This window comes from Entelurus aequoreus, linkage group LG01, assembly GCF_033978785.1.
Source record: "Entelurus aequoreus isolate RoL-2023_Sb linkage group LG01, RoL_Eaeq_v1.1, whole genome shotgun sequence".
NCBI classification, from domain to species: Eukaryota; Metazoa; Chordata; class Actinopteri; order Syngnathiformes; family Syngnathidae; genus Entelurus; species Entelurus aequoreus.
The window spans coordinates 89,503,562-89,520,940 of NC_084731.1; the positions used below are offsets into that span (position 1 = coordinate 89,503,562).

Genomic DNA, 17,379 nt, shown 5'->3' on the forward strand with positions numbered 1-17,379 from the left:
CGTGCGCGCAATACAACTGTGCTGCTTTTATTTTGAAAATTATTATTTATGGGCGTGTGTCAGTGTGTAACCTGCGAGTGAAGGTGCACATGCAGCGACAAGTGATGCACGGTTTACACCCGAGACGCTAAAAAGAGAAAAGTTGATGAAGAATGGCGTGTTTCCAACAAGACATGGACTGCAAAGCAATGTTCCCTCTAAGGTGCGTGCCTGCGCAATTGCGCACTGCTCAAGCGTCTGCTGCACGCAGCAAATATATGCCGCGCACCAAATCAAATCCCATCTGAATTCTAAACAAAATAAACATATTTATTCTATGTAATTTTGCAATGCAACTTTGAGTGACAGTGACAACAAGCGGCCCTAACGGTGTTCGTCAACACCGTTCAATTGAACACCGTTCAATTATTGTAACGTCTATCGAGATGCTTCGAGGCCAGGAATTATATCGATCACTTTATTGAGCAAAACTGTTTATATTCGGCCATAACCACACCAAAAACATAAGTAAAACACTTCTATCTCGAAAAACTAGTCATTTTCTGCCGTACAAACCAGGCCAAAACCAACTTGTCATCTGTCACCAACACGCATAGCACTAAACCACTGGTGCGTTTATGGCCACACAAAAAGTCGGACAACTCAAACATCACACAAAGTTACACTATGACTCCTCAGTCATACGTGTGCTTATTTTACTGTCATTTATTATTAATGTTAATTTATTTATATTAGTCATGGAATGCTGTTACATACACTATGTTGAAGTATTACTATTATTATTAATTATTATTATTATTTATCTTACGGTATATATCAAAAATAATATTGAGCAAAATTTAATTGAAATATTGTCGATGTGGCCCTCCAGCAGTGCTCGGGTAGCTCATGCGGCCCCCGGTAAAAATTAATTGCCCACCCCTGTACTAGGTCATAAAATCAGTGTCAGTTGAGTCGGTCCATAGGTTGCCTGTAGGGATTTTTAATGTCCAGCAGATGTCAGTATTTAGTGACACAGTATCGACACAGTATCAATACAGTTTTGCAATGTGTCGAAACGCTTCATGAGGCCTCATCAACCCATCACTAGCAGACACTATGAACAATGAAACAAAAACACTAACTGTGGCATTAATAAACAAAACTTACTTGGCATGAAAAAAAGCAGCACGGATCATCAGCATGAGGGTGAGCAGAGTGGCAGGAGTGTGAATGTGATGTCGCCAGGACGAACGACAGAAACAGACAGATTTAAATAGTGACATGATCAGTGAAAACAGGTGCGTGACTCAAAACGTGAAACAGGTGCGTGACATGACAATGTGAACCAGGTGACACTAATGGTTGCTATGGTGACAAACAAAAGTGCACAAAAAGTCCAAAAACAAAACCGAACATGACTAAAACAAAACATGATCACACAGACATGACAGGTTTATGTTTAACATTTAGGTTTAGATTTAAAATCTAGGTTTAATGTTGAGATTTAACATTTAGCGCTCACATTTAGATTTCAGATTTATATTTAACATTTGGGTTTATGTTTAACATTTAGGTTTAGATTCAACATTTAGGTTTAGATTTAACATATAGATTTGTATTTGAGATTAAGGTCTAGGTTCAACATTTAGATGTAATATTTACATACCAGGCGTTCAAAAGTGATTTGGGGTGAATTAGGATTATGTAAGTACTTTCTAATTTGATCTTTCCCACTTCCTTCTTTTTTATACAGTAGTCCCACTTCCTTCTTTTTTTACACAATATTTCACAATATTTAGCAAATACTTCCGATCATTCTTCCTTCCGCATTTTTTCAGTTTGGTTGGCTTTCAATTTTTAGTAATATAGGTCTTCCTTGTTTGATTTTTCAATTGGCATTTTCCATTTCGATATGCCAACGACTCCTAACTCAGTGCAGGTCTTTGTCAAATGAAATATTGTCAAAGTTAGAGCATAGAAAAACTGTAATATTTTAAATACTTTATTGTACATAATTAGAGCAATAGTATAGGGCTAAGACAGACTCAAAGCTTTTGTCAACATCTTGTTCTTAAACTGAATAAATAGTCAATAAAAACTATTCTGTGATTATAATGTAATGTAATTGGGGATGCCGATAAATGCTTTAAAATGTAATATCGGAAATGATCGGTATTGGTTTCAAAATGATCGGTATCGGTTTCAAAAAGTAAAATTTATGACACGGACGTAGGGAGAAGTACAGAGCGCCAATAAACCTTAAAGGCACTGCCTTTGCGTGCCGGCCCAGTCACATTATATCTACGGCTTTTCACACACACAAGTGAATGCAACGCATACTTGGTCACACTGAGGGTGGCCGTATAAACAACTTTAACACTGTTACAAATACGCGGCACACTGTGAACCCACACCAAACAAGAATGGCAAACACATTTCGGGAGAACATCCGCACCGTAACACAACATAAACACAACAGAACAAATACCCAGAACCTCTTGCAGCACTAACTCTCCTGGGACGTTGCAATATACACCCCCCCGCTACCCCCTACCCCCCCGCCCCCCACACCTCAACCCCGCCCACCTCAACCTCCTCATGCTCTCTCAGGGAGAGCATGTCCCGAATTCCAAGCTGCTGTTTTGAAGCATGTTAAAAAAAATAATGCACTTTGTGACTTCAATAATAAATATGGCAGTGCCATGTTGGCATTTTTTTCCATAACTTGAGTTGATTTATTTTGGAAAACCTTGTTACATTGTTTAATGCATCCAGCGGGGCATCACAACAACATTAGGCATAATAATGTGTTAATTCCACGACTGTATATATCGGTATCGGTTGATATCGGACACGGTAATTAAGAGCTGGACCATATCGGAATATCGGTTATCGGCCATTATCGGACATCTCTAAATGTAATCATGATATATAACAATAATGCAAGTAACCATTTAAAAGGATATAAACGTGTATGCCTCATTACTGTAGAATGTTTACAGTTGTACTATAATTGGAAGGTAAATAACTGTCTCCTGAATAAATAAACAAATACAAAAATTAAATGAACTCTCATTTCTGTAGGCAAAAATGTGAGTTAAAAATATATGCGTTAAATATAATTAAGTATTGTTAAATATTGAACATTTCCCAGTTGGAAAAACGAAGTCTGACTTTGTCTTTTTGTTTATCGCCATTATGCTAGTTCGTCCGTGATGATGGGCTCATATTGCACGTCCGATTTGAAGCTAAAATGTTACTACAACGGGACATTTTGGCTTTGTAATCACATTTTTTTCCTCCTCATTTTTATTTATTTGCGGCACTTTTCACTGACAAGTCGCGAGGCTCTATGTCCGTGCTTGGTCTGTGCGGTCTCGCCGAGTCGCTCTCCGCCCAGAGAGATAAAGATTGTGAATCTCACCTTCGGCAGCGTCTTCTCCCCGTCATCTTTGGTGTAGAAATGTGGAAGAAATGTCAAAAGATGGAGCTAACTGTTTTAATGACATTCAGATTTTACTTAAATCAATAACGGCGCAGGATCTCCTCATCCGTGGCTCACTAGTGCAACAACACACGTTTAAGTCAGGCCATTCTAAAACCTTCATTCTAGCCTGATTTAGCCATTCCTTTTACCATTTTTGACGTGTGTTTGGGGTCATTGTCCTGTTGTAACACCCAACTGCGCCCAAGACCCAACCTCCGGGCTGATGATTTTAGCTTGTCTTAAAGAATTTGGCAGTAATCCTCCTTTTTCATTGCTAACCACTAACAGCGAGCTAGCGCTTCTGAATGTAAACAAATGCCACGGTTGGACCTAAACAGACATCGATTGTAACGATACCGAGTACAAGAGCTGTATATAGACAATATTACAATGATTACATTGATTTTTCTTACTATCTCAAATTTTTTTGTATTTTTGTATTACTTATAAACTCAGTTAATACGTTAATTATGGCCAATGTATGATCTTGTAACTACTTGGTATTGGATTGATACCAAAATTAGTAGTATCACCCAAAACTTATGTAAAGTATCAAAACAACAGAAGAATAAGTGCTTATTACATTTTAACAGAAGTGTAGATAGAACATGTTGAAACAGAAAGTAAGCAGCTATTACCAGTGAATAAACAAGTAGGTTAATAATCCCTTTTCTGCAGCTTGTCCCTCATATTTTGACAAAATAATAGAATGGAAAATGACACAATATGTTACTGCATACTTCAGCAGCCAAATTAGGAGCTTTTGTTTGCTTACTTATTACTAAAAGAGAAGTTGTCTAGTATGTTCACTATTTTATTTAAGGACAACGTTTTTCCTTTGATTCCAATAAGAAACATATGTCGATCAAACAATCAATCAAAGTTCACTTGTATAGCCATTAATCACATTCAAAGGGCTGCACAAGCCCGACTGATGCATAAGGAGTGGTCCACCCCGGGTCCTGACTTAATAATGTGAAAAACCAGTCCATTGGGAAGCCAGCAGGGGATCCTCTTGTATGTAGACAAGTCAGCAGCGCAGAGACGTCACCAATTCATGCACAGAGGAGTGGTCCACCCCTGCTCCCGACTTGGAACAGCTAGCACTTCCTCCATAGAGGCTGATCCGTGGTCACCTGATAACATCTCCACGCGGGAGAGGGGGGCAGAGCAGAAAAGGGAGATCAACTAGTCTAAAAAGGGGTCTATTTAAAGCAGGGGTCTCAAACATGCGACGTTATTGTGTGGCCCGCACCTTAATATGAACGTTTAATGTTAGTGCGGCCTGCGAGATTTATATGAATGGCGCTTGACAGCGCTGTGTGCAGAGCTGAAGCATTCTTGCCAATCCTCCCGATTTTCACCTGTCAATATTACTGAGGTCAATAATACTGAGGACTACAATATTGAGGGCACGAGGTTTAGCGTCCACTTTTTCTACATACAAACAATGTGCCTGCACAGTCGCATGTTATATGCGGCTTCAACAGACACATGCAAGTTAGGGATGTGCGTATCGATCCTGTGGTATCGATATATATCGATACTCACACGCTACTCATTTGGCATCACTTTTCTGAAAAAAGTATCGATATAAACCAAAAAACGGCGTGTGGGGGGTGCAAGCATCACTTTCAGATGTTTTTGATGACTTACTTAACTTACTATGTGCTGGGACACCCCTGTACCTGGCAGAGTATAGAGCTGGCCCAGTCACGTGACAGGAGACAGCGAATGAGCGTGGTCAACGTGCAACACACACACAGCCAGCCGACAGCGATGCAGCCAGGCATATCCAGTGATGTCCAATTGTTGACTTAAAACAGGCATTGTTTTTTGTTTTTTTTTAGTAATGTTTACTGAATATTTTTGTTTAAATGATTATCCTAAATTCAAATAATTTCCACACAGGGGAATTTACTGTTAGTTGAAAATTGCTTGAGTATTTAAAACAAGATAAGAAAGAGATACAATTTGGAGATTCTTCATCTTTGCATTACAGTTTTATTTTTTTCCAAGAAAATCTTGAATATATGATTGAATGTGATTTTGGTTTTAATCTGTTACATGATTTCTTACATTTCGAAAACATTAGCCTATTTCATATTTCATTAATTGCTAATTATATCACAAACTTTAAAAAATAACTGCAGCTTCTTGCAATTTGGATTTGACTGTTAATTGGAAAGCCCTAATATTTAATTATTATTATATATAATATATAGTTATTATTATATATAATATTTAATTTATTTTTCATATTTATGTTATTTATTAAAATTTTACTTTTATTATATATTGACCATAGTAAATGTGGTATAAATGGTCTGTATTTGTCTTGTGATTTGTCTTAAATAATAACAATAGTAATAATATTTTTGACTGACAAAAAATTGCCAATAAGAAATTATTGGTATCGGTATCGATGAAAATGCAAGAAAAAGTATCGGTATCGTATCGAATCCTAAAAGTGTAGTATCGCCCATCCCTAATGCAAGTGACTGCAATGCATACTTAGTCAACAGTCATACATGTCACACTGAGGGTGGCCGTATACATTTTTTTTTGATCAATGTTACAAATATGCGCCACAATGTGAACCCACACCAAACAAGAATGACAAACACATTTTGGGAGAACATCCTCACCGTAACACAACATAAACACAACAGAACTAATACCCAGAATTCCTTGTAGCCCTAACTCTTCCGGACTACAAGGAATCTACCAATCATGGTGTGGTATATGGCTCTCGAGGGCCGAACATTGACGTCACTTGCGTGATGCAAACAGAGAAACGTTTTGCTGCTTTTCCACGAGACCTGCACGCGCACTTCCTCCCTCCCTCCCTCCCTCCCTTGCTCGCTCTCTCGCGCGCTCTCTCTCTCTCTCGCGCGCGCTCTGTCACTGTGTGTGTCTTTGTCGCTCCCGCTGGTCCGGGCGGGGGAGACGAGCAGTCCTGTAGCTGGGGTCCAGTGTGGTGCACTGGACCCCAGCGGTGATACTCCAACAGAGAGTCGCTGGGCGAATCGGACGTGTAACACGTTAGTCGTGATCGGGGCTAATTGTGCTACCGTAACGGTAAACTCCACAGCGAGCCCCCAACCCCCCGCCCCCTCCCGTTGGCTCCAGACCGAGACGATTTTTGTTATTTGGGTCCAAAATACCCCTGCGTTAGTGGAAAAGCGGCAAATGAGTGAAAGCGAGAGAAACGTTGCCATGGAGACGAGGGTTGTCTTACGTGCCTGGCTGCAGTCACACGGCGACACCTGTCCGTCAGTAATAAAGTCCTCGATAACCTGAATTCAAATCGTTATTTATTTTTTTTTATTGTTTAATTTGCATTGCCTCACACGATGAACACAACATATATTTTTATATGACGCCATATAACAATCCGGGAGCCGTCACTTTTTCCCGGTACTTTCCGCCGACCGCCGTGTTGCTGTCGGGAGGAAAAGCGGAACGACACACCTTGCGGAAATAACATTATTCTCCGTGCGTCGGTTAAATACAAATATATTCCACAACCCCAAACATGTCTTTTTGAAAGTGTGCAGTGAAGAGAAAGGTTAGTGATGAGCAAAGACAATTCCAGGAAAAGCGGGAGATGCAATATTTCTTTGTTGAGCACAGGGGCACCCCGACGTGTCTTATTTGCACGGAGAAAGTTGCCGTGCACAAGAAATACAATTTAAAACGTCATTATACCACTAGACATGCTGAGGAGTTTGCAAAATACCAGAGAGATGAGAGAGTGAACCGGGTTGCACATTATGTGTATGTGTATACATTGTTGCTGACTGGAGAAATCAAATTATTATTGTTAGAATAGAATAGAAAGTACTTTATTGATCCCTGGGGGAAATTCAGCACCACAGTTCGCTCACAATAGACAAGAATAACAATAAATAATATAATATATATAATATGTTACATATATAATATATAAATAATATAAATATATTCTACATATACTACATATACTCTACATTTAAGTGCAGTCAAGAAGGAACATATGCATTATACAGTCTGATGGCTGTCGGTATGAAGGACTTCCTGTGTTGTTCCGTGTTGCATTTTGGGAGTCTGAGCCTTCCACCGAACGTGCTCATTCTCCCCGCAAAGTCCGAGTGTAGTGTGTGGGAGGTGTTGTCCATAATGGCTAAGTTTTGCTAGACTTCTCCTCTCTTGTTATTACTTATGACTGATTTATTTACTTAATTCTCATTTTGTTCATTTATATTTTGATTTTATTTTGTGTTGAAAATAAAAATAAAGACATTTAAAGATATTTTTTTAAGAAATCTTTTCTTGCGGCCCAGCCTCACCCAGACTCTGCATCCAGTGGCCCCCAGGCAAATTGAGTTTGAGACCCCTGCTTTAGCACCTATTTTTGCTCTCAAGAGTATAATTTCAGCAAGTTTTAGCTCCCAAAAGGAAATTTGGTGCATGTTAACACACGCGTTGTCTTCCAGGAGAGCTCTTTAATACATATTTTGGCTACTAAGATAGCACTTTATCATACATTTTGGCTCCTATAGGACAACCCTTTAGCAGGCATTTTGGCTTCCAAGAGGTCAATTTAGCATGCATTTTGGCCAAGTGGACACTTTAACACATGTTCTAGCTCCCAACAGGGCACTTGAGCACACATTTTGGCTCCAAATAGAGCATTTTAGCATGCATTTTGCTTAACTCAAGTTGTGGCTCCCAAAGGAACACTTTATCATGCATTCTGACTCCTTAGAGAGCACTTTAACATACGCTTTGGTTCATAGGAGGACACTTGAACATGCATTTTGGTTCCCAAGAGGGCACTTTAGTATGGGTTTGGGATGCTCGGAGTGCTGTTTAGCACACATTTTGGCTCCTAAGAGGACACTTAAGCATACGTTTTGGCTCCCAAGAGGGTACTTAAGCGTGCGTATTAGTTCCTAAGATGGCACTTAAAGGCCTACTGAAATGAATTTTTTTTATTTAAACGGGGATAGCAGATCTATTCTATGTGTCATACTTGATCATTTCGCGATATTGCCATATTTTTGCTGAAAGGATTTAGTATAGAACAACGACGATAAAGATTGCAACTTTTGGTATCTGATAAAAAAAAGGCTTGCACCTACCGGAAGTAGCGTGACATAGTCAGTTGAACATATACGCAAAGTTCCCTATTGTTTACAATGATGGCCGCATGAAGTGAGAGAGATTCGGACCGAGAAAGCGACAATTTCCCCATTAATTTGAGCGAGGATGAAAGATTTGTGGATGAGTAAAGTGCAAGTGAAGGACTAGTGGGGAGTTGAAGCTATTCAGATAGGGAAGATGCTGTGAGAGCCGGGGGTGACCTGATATTCAGCTGGGAATGACTACAACAGTAAATAAACACAAGACATATATATACTCTATTAGCCACAACACAACCAGGCTTATATTTAATATGCCACAAATTAATCCTGCATAAAAACACCTGCGTGTTTGTTATGCTAGCTCCTAGCTCCTCTGCTAGCTCCTAGCTCCATAGAACACGCCAATACAATTCAAACACCTGATCAACACACACAATCACTCAGCCCAAAAGACCGTTTACCTAACCCAAGGTTCATAAAGCTTATATATTTTTAAAAAGTTACGTACGTGACGCGCACATACGGTCAAGTTATCGAATGTTTAGCAGCCAAGGCTGCATACTCACGGTACCTGATATTCAGCTGGGAATGACTACAACAGTAAATAAACACAAGACATATATATACTCTATTAGCCACAACACAACCAGGCTTATATTTAATATGCCACAAATTAATCCTGCATAATAACACCTGCGTGTTTGTTATGCTAGCTCCTAGCTCCTCTGCTAGCTCCTAGCTCCATAGAACACGCCAATACAATTCAAACACCTGATCAACACACACAATCACTCAGCCCAAAAGACCGTTCACCTAACCCAAGGTTCATAAAGCTTATATATTTTTAAAAAGTTACGTACGTGACGCGCACGTACGGTACGGTACGTGTTATGCTAGCTCCTAGCTCCATAGAACACGCCAATACAATTCAAACACCTGATCAACACACACAATCACTCAGCCCAAAAGACCGTTCACCTAACCCAAGGTTCATAAAGCTTATATATTTTAAAAAAGTTACGTACATACGCAAAAAAAAGCCAAAGCTGCATACTCACAGTAGCACGTCTGCGTCTTTGTCATCCAAATCAAAGTAATCCTGGTAAGAGTCTGTGTTGTCCCAGTTCTCTACAGGCGTCTGTGTATCCAAGTCAAAAGTCCTCCTGGTTAGAGTCTCTGTTATCCGAGTTCTTCCATCTTGACTGCATCTTTCGGGAATGTAAACAAAGAAGCGCCGGCTGTGTACTGTTGTGGCTGACTACGTTCGAAAAATACGTCCATTTCGCACCGACAACTTTCTTCTTTGCTTGCTCGGCTTCCTTCTCCATAATGCAATGAACATGATTGAAACAGATTCACGAACACAGATGTCCAGAATACTGTGGAATTATGAAATGAAAACAGAGCTTTTTCGTATTGGCTTCAATGTGGAAGGCATACCCGTGTTCGCCGGGCTACGTCACGCGCATACGTCATCCTCAGAGGCGTTTCGAACCGGAAGTTTAGCGGCAAATTTAAAATGTCACTTTATAAGTTAACCCGGCCGTATTGGCATGTGTTATAATGTTAAGATTTCATCATTGATATATAAACTATCAGACTGCGTGGTCGGTAGTAGTGGGTTTCAGTAGGCCTTTAACATACGCTTTGGTTCATAGGAGGACACTTGAACATGCATTTTGGTTCCCAAGAGGGCACTTTAGTATGGGTTTGGGATGCTCGGAGTGTTGTTTAGCACACATTTTGGCTCCTAAGAGGACACTTAAGCATACGTTTTGGCTCCCAAGAGGGTACTTAAGCGTGCGTATTAGTTCCTAAGATGGCACTTAAGCATGCATTTTGGACCCTGAAAAGACACTTAAGCATGGATTTCGGCTCCTAAGAAGAAACTTTAACATGCCCTTTGGCTCCCAAGAGGGCACTTCAGCACATGTTTTGGCTCCAAACACTGTCATACAAGTTTGATGCAAGCAGCCAGCTGACAGATTCACTTTGGATCGGTTCTAAAGAATATGTCTTTATTGTGAGCTAAATGGTAAAAACATGATTATAGTGAGTGTGAATTAAAGTCATCTTTCCTTCATCTTACTACTTTTTAAATCACGCTTCTCGGACAGTTGTGGTGTGTCGTGCTACGATGAGCAGGAAGATAGACAATAAGCCTATTAAAAGGCGCATGTTAGCATGTGTTGGACCTGAACCTCTGACCAAATGATGACTTCACACTGACCATAATCATGTTTTTACCATTTAGCTCACAATAAAGACGTTCTTTAGAACCGATCCAGTAATTCTGTCAGCTGGCTGCTTTCATTAACTTGTATGACCGTGACCGTGTAGTTTACAGCAATGTAATGTTCATATGTGACACAATCAGGAAGTAAGAGCGCAGTGAAAATGATTAAAGACACATCAAATAGAAATATGTGTATTGTAGAAGCAATTTTACTGTCCAAGGCGAAAGTGCAGCGTCGACGTGTTTGAAGGTCTAATTGTCCTTGTGCAACACACCATGCACACACACGTTTGGAAATAATTTTTTTTCAGAATTGTGCAACTTCACTGGTATTTTCGTCATTGAGCATCTGTCATGTTTTCTTATTCCGCATTGAGAAAAGTGTAGGAGTGTCGTGCACTGAGAGGCAGAGATGTGGGCGTGGCTTTGCGGCTGAGAGGCGTCGAATTGGTGGAATATTGACATTTTATAAATGTTCATCTTTACACTTGGCGAGAGATTTAGCGCTCACATTTACATTTAGATTTAAGATTTAGGTTTAGATTAAAGGCCTACTGAAATGATATTTTCTTATATAAACGGGGATAGCAGATCCATTCTATGTGTCATACTTGATCATTTCGCGATATTGCCATATTTTTGCTGAAAGGATTTAGTAGAGAACATCGACGATAAAGTTTGCAGCTTTTGGTCGCTGATAAAAAAGCCTTGCCTGTACCGGAAGCAGCGTGACTTCGCAGGTTGTGGAGCTCCTCACATCTGCACATTGTTTACAATCATTCCCACCAGCAGCGAGAGCTATTCGGACCGAGAAAGCGACGATTACCCCATTAATTTGAGCGAGGATGAAAGATTTGTGGATGAGGAAAGTGACAGTGAAGGACTAGAGTGCAGTGCAGGACGCCAGGATGTATCTTTTTTCACTGTGACCGTAACTTAGGTACAAGGGCTCATTGGATTCCACACTTTCTCCTTTTTCTATTGTGGATCACGGATTTGTATTTTAAACCACCTCGGATACTATATCCTCTTGAAAATGAGAGTCGAGAACGCGAAATGGACATTCACAGTGACTTTTATCTCCACGACAATACATCGGCGAAGCACTTTAGCTACGGAGCTAACGTGATAGCATCATGCTTAACTGCGGATAGAAACAGAAGAAACATGCCCCTGACTGGAAGGATAGACAGAAGATCAACAATACTACTATTACTTCTACTATCAGGAGACACCGAACCAAACCCTGGACCTGTAACCACACGGTAAATGCTGTCCAGCCTGGCGAAGCCTAGCAATGCTGTTGCTAACGACGCCATTAAAGCTAACTTAGCTACGGGACCTCGACAGAGCTATGCTAAAAACATTAGCTCTCCACCTACGCCAGCCCTCATCTGCTCATCACCACCCGTGCTCACCTGCGTTCCAGCGATCGACGGCGCAACGAAGGACTTCACCACGATCATCGGTGCGGTCGGCGGCTAGCGTCGGATAGCGCGTCTGCTATCCAACTCAAAGTCCTCCTGGTTGTGTTGCTGTAGCCAGCCGCTAATACACCGATCCCACCTACAACTTTCTTCTTTGCAGTCTTCATTGTTCATTAACAAATTGCAAAAGATTCACCAACACAGATGTCCAGAATACTGTGGAATTTTGCGATAAAAACAGAGCTGTTTGTATTGGATACAATGGTGTACCAATACTTCCGGTTCAACCATTGACGTCACGCGCATACGTCATCATATCGAAACGTTTTCAGCCGGAAGTTTGCCGGGCAGGGGCGTCACTAGCTTTTAAGGACAGGGGGGGCCTAGCCCCCAGGAGATGCACAGGATGCGAGCGAACGTAGCGCACGAGCACAAAACTTCACAAACGGCTAACAAAGACTTAGAAATTAATCATTGTTATTATTATTATTTCAGTGGGTTTATTTTCAATCTGTGTTCAGTACAACAACAAACATGGGTTTGCACAGTGACATTTTGTTTACAGCCTCAACAAGAAACAATTACTTGCATGATCCTTCAAGATGCACTGAAACACAATGAAAGTCGTTGCATTAGCCTCTATGCTATTTTTTCACAACATAGAGGCTAATGCCACCACTTTAGCTCACAATACAATAATTGTTGGTTCCAAAATATTTTGAAGTTGCACAGATTACATTTTGGGCACCTTTGTGACTAAAATGGGTGTAAATTCAAGCCCTGGAAATATTACTTAATTACTTGAATTAAAGTAATATCTGGATCGGGATAATTTGGCTTGTATATAATATATTTATATATACAAACGTATATATTATGGCAAGCCGTTAAGGAAATTAAATATATATGGAAGTCTGAATAGAAATGAGAAACTTTTATATATACTGTAAATAAGAAAGACTTAGAGTCCGTCTGCTGATCTGAAAAAGAGCCAAAGCTGTCAAAGAGCTGAGGGACCATCTTCAAAGTGCAATGCTAAAACAAATAATGCAAACAATAAAATGTAACTTCCAGGGCTTGAGATTAATGTAGTCCCGTCGTCCCGGGGACAGTAAAAAAAATGCACGGGACGAAATGAAATGCTCCCCGGGACGATGGCTTTTAACCATTTTTTTTCTTTTTCTTTTTATGTATTTATTCATTTTACATTTTATATTAAATGTCTTGGTTTTTCCACCCTCTGAAAATCCTATGAAATGTTTAACAAGCCATCCTATAATAATACAACAGCTATTAATGTAACAATACAATAAAACAAATATATTTAATGATGTTGTTTTCATTATTTTAACAATAGGCTAATGTATATTACTTTACATAGATTCTACAAGAAACACAAAACTTAAAAACTAAATTTTTTACAATTGCAGACACAGGGTTCTTGTTCTGCAGTGCTGTGTGCTAATGTGCTTCGTACACCTGCAGGACCGCAAGCAAGGTCACAGAGAAAATGCTGACTGGATTTTGAGTGATGTGGGCATTTTCTATATGAACAAGTCCAAGGACCGCAAGAAAGGTCGCAGAGAAAATGCGGACTGGATTTTGAGTGATGTGGGCATTTTCTATATGAACAAGTGGAATAAATTGGATCGCGACGCACTAAAGGGGCTCTCTACCTTACGCTATGAAGTGAGGGGAAACTGAGTGAATAATGACAGGTTAAATGAATGATTATTTATTTAAACTCATATGTGGGCCACTTTATAATGAATATGTCGGCATGTATTTGTAAAAAAAAAAAAAAAATTTTTTATTTATTTTTTTTTAACACCAAATTATTTAGGGGGGCTTAATAACATTTTAGGGGGGCTTGAGCCCCCCTAAAATAGGCCTAACAATGGCAATGTTGCCGGGAAATTTAAAATTGCACTTTATAAGTTAACCCGGCCGTATTGGCATGTGTTGCAATGTTAAGATTTCATCATTGATATATAAACTATCAGACTGCGTGGTCGGTAGTAGTGGGTTTCAGTAGGCCTTTAAAAATTTAGGTTTAGATTTAACATTTAGGTTTAGGTTAAAAATGTAGCACTTAGATTTAGTTTGAAATTGAACATTTAGGTTTAGATTTAAATTTTAACGCTCACATTTAGATTTAAATTTAACATTTGGGTTCAGATTTAACATTTAGGTTTATGTTTAACATTTAGCGCTCACATTTAGATTAAAATTTAACATTTAGATTTAAATGAACATTTAGGTTTACATTTAACATTTAGCGCTCACATTTAGATTTAGGTTTAGATTTAACATTTGGGTTGAGATTTAACATTTAGCGCTCACGTTTAGATTTCAATTTAAGATTTAGGTTTAGATTAAAGATTTAGGTTTCGATTTAACATTTAGGTTTAGGTTTAAAATGTAGCGCTTAGATTTAGTTTGAAATTGAACATTTAGGTTTAGATTTACATTTTAACGCTTTGAGTTTAGATTTAACATTTAGGTTTAACATTTATCGCTCACATTTAGATTAAAATTTAACATTTGGGTTTAGATTTAACATTTAGGTTTATGTTTAACATTTAGCGCTCACATTTAGATTAAAATTTTACATTTAGATTTTAATGAACATTTAGGTTTACATTTAACATTTAGCGTTCACATTTAGGTTTAGGTTTACATTTAACATTTGGGTTAAGATTTAACATTTAGCGCTCACATTTAGAATTAAATTTAAGATTTAGGTTTAGATTAAAGATTTAGGTTTAGATTAAAAATTTAGGTTTAGATTTAACATTTAGGTTTAGGTTTAAAATTTAGCGCTTAGATTTAGTTTGAAATTGAACATTTAGTTTTAGATTTAAATTTTAACGCTCACATTTAGATTTAAATTTAACATTTGGGTTTAGATTTAACATTTAGGTTTATGTTCAACATTTAGCGCTCACATTTAGATTAAAATGTAACACTTGAGTTTACATTTAAAATTTAGGTTTACATTTAACATTTAGGTTTGCATTTAACATTTAGCGCTTATATTTAGATTTAAATTGAACATTTAGTTTTACATTTAAATTTTAATGCTCACATTTAGATTTAAATTTAACATTTAGGTTCAGATTTAACATTTGGGTTTAGTTTTAACATTTAGGTTTAGGTTTAACATTTAACGCTCACATTTAGATTAAAATTTAACATTTAGATTTAAATTGAACATTTAGGTTTACATTTAACATTTAGAGCTCACATTTAGATTTAGATTTAACATTTAGCACTCACATTTTCATTTAGGTTTAGATTTAACATTTGGGTTAAGATTTAACATTTAGCGCTCACATTTAGATTTAGATTTAACATTTAGCGCTCACGTTTAGATTTAGGTTTCGATTGAACATTTAGGTTGAAATGTAGTTTTTGATTTAACATTTATATTTATATTTAAGATTTAGGTTTAGATTAACATTCTGATAGAATAGAGAGAGTCAACATTTAATTTAAATTTAAATGTGAAGAAAATGTGCTCAATCTGAGAAGAGTGAGATAAATCTGAGAAATATATCTGCTAAAAAAGTGGGGAATAAAATAAAATTTAAAAAAAAGAAAAAAGTGGGCGTGAACTTTTACATTCGGCGCCCCATATTTCTGCATAAAAGTGAAAATATATCATATTGTAGGTGTTTATTACCCTTTGCATTCATATTTTGCTGTTTGTTACATTTTTGTTGTGTTTTGCTTGATTGTAAAAGATGGTCTGAAAAGTAAAAAGAGGAGCGACGTTCATGTGCTGTTAATATTCAGTGTTTTATTGTTCGTAGTTAATATTGTAAATCCCACGTCAAAGAGGAGCAATGTACGTATGTTGTTAGTATTCAGTGTTTTATTGTTCATAGTTAATATTGTAAATCCCACGTCAAAGAGGAGCGATTGTATGGAACTCGCATGGCTGCAGTTCTTGAGACCCCAAGATGCAGGAACCAGGAGACGATGAGAAGGTAAGATGAGTTTTATTACTCTAAACAGAGAAGGAAATGAAGCAGTCTTGCATGTAAGCGTTCCAAACATAAGGCGATCTTCGAGCCCTGAGCAGTGCTCCAGACAAGGCATATATAGGACACGCTGATTGGCAGCAGGTGTGGACTGCCTGCCAATCAACAGTAGGTGAGTGATCAGCGCTCAGAGACAAACAGGAAATGGAACAAAATAAGAGCACTGATGATAAGTAAATACAAAAAAACAAGGAAACAAACAGAAATGAAGTGACAGATCGTCACAGTGATGTTCATATGTTGTTAATATTCAGTGTTTTATTGTTCATAGTTAATATTTTAAATCCCACTTTCTTTATTTTAATGTACATTTTGGGTGTACCATTCAGTAAAAAAACTGCAAAATTCCATTCCGTTTTTTGAGGTGGTCTGTCATAACGTTTTTACAATTCTACCGGATATTGTGACTTTTGGTATTAGTGTCCCTGAAAAAAAGGGACCCAAACACACATACTGTACAGCAGATTCTTACAGCTAAATGTGTATATATAATTTATACACACATACACACTGGCCCCCCAGACAAATTTTTTTCTCTCAATGTGGCCCCCAGCTGTGCTCTAGTCTGTCGTTAGCTAAAGCATTAAAAAAAAAACATCTACAAATTACAGCAACATATTTTCTTTAGTTGGAAGTGGAATCCTTGTAGGCTGAAATGTAAACATTTCTACTGACACCGCATGATGTAATTGTTCTTTTTACTAGTTTGGAAGTAAAAATTGACTTTGCCTTGTCTGACGCCGTGTCTGTTAGAATAATTGTTTCTAAATTATCACAAAAAATGTTTGTACTACATTGTGTTCCTGATAAGAAGACAAAAGGCTCTTTTGAAACCTACCAAGAGTAAGGCTCATAAAACTCCACTGTGTAAGGGGGAAGCAAGATGGTGTTCATGTGTTCTCTCATGTATGGTAATCAACAGAAGGATGTTGTTCTGGCCCGAGGACTTCAAAGCGGATAGATGGCAGGATCTACTGAACTTCCAGAGGAACTCTTTTTGAAGTATTTCACAAACTCTTTTTGAACTATTTTATGGAACTCTCTTTGAACTGTTCGTTAAACGAAGGCGATG

At 38.2% G+C, this 17,379-nt stretch overlaps 1 protein-coding gene across 1 annotated transcript in view; it reads left to right on the forward strand.

The window, feature by feature from the left end:
• Positions 1 to 8,459, forward strand: part of LOC133658691 (protein-tyrosine kinase 2-beta-like) — a 58,903-nt gene extending 50,444 nt beyond the window's left edge. Inside the window, exon 31 of the mRNA XM_062061014.1 lies at positions 8,425 to 8,459. The gene's annotated coding sequence lies outside the window, so the exon portion shown is untranslated. The remainder of the gene's footprint in view (positions 1 to 8,424) is intronic.
• The last annotated feature ends 8,920 nt before the right edge of the window (positions 8,460 to 17,379 follow it).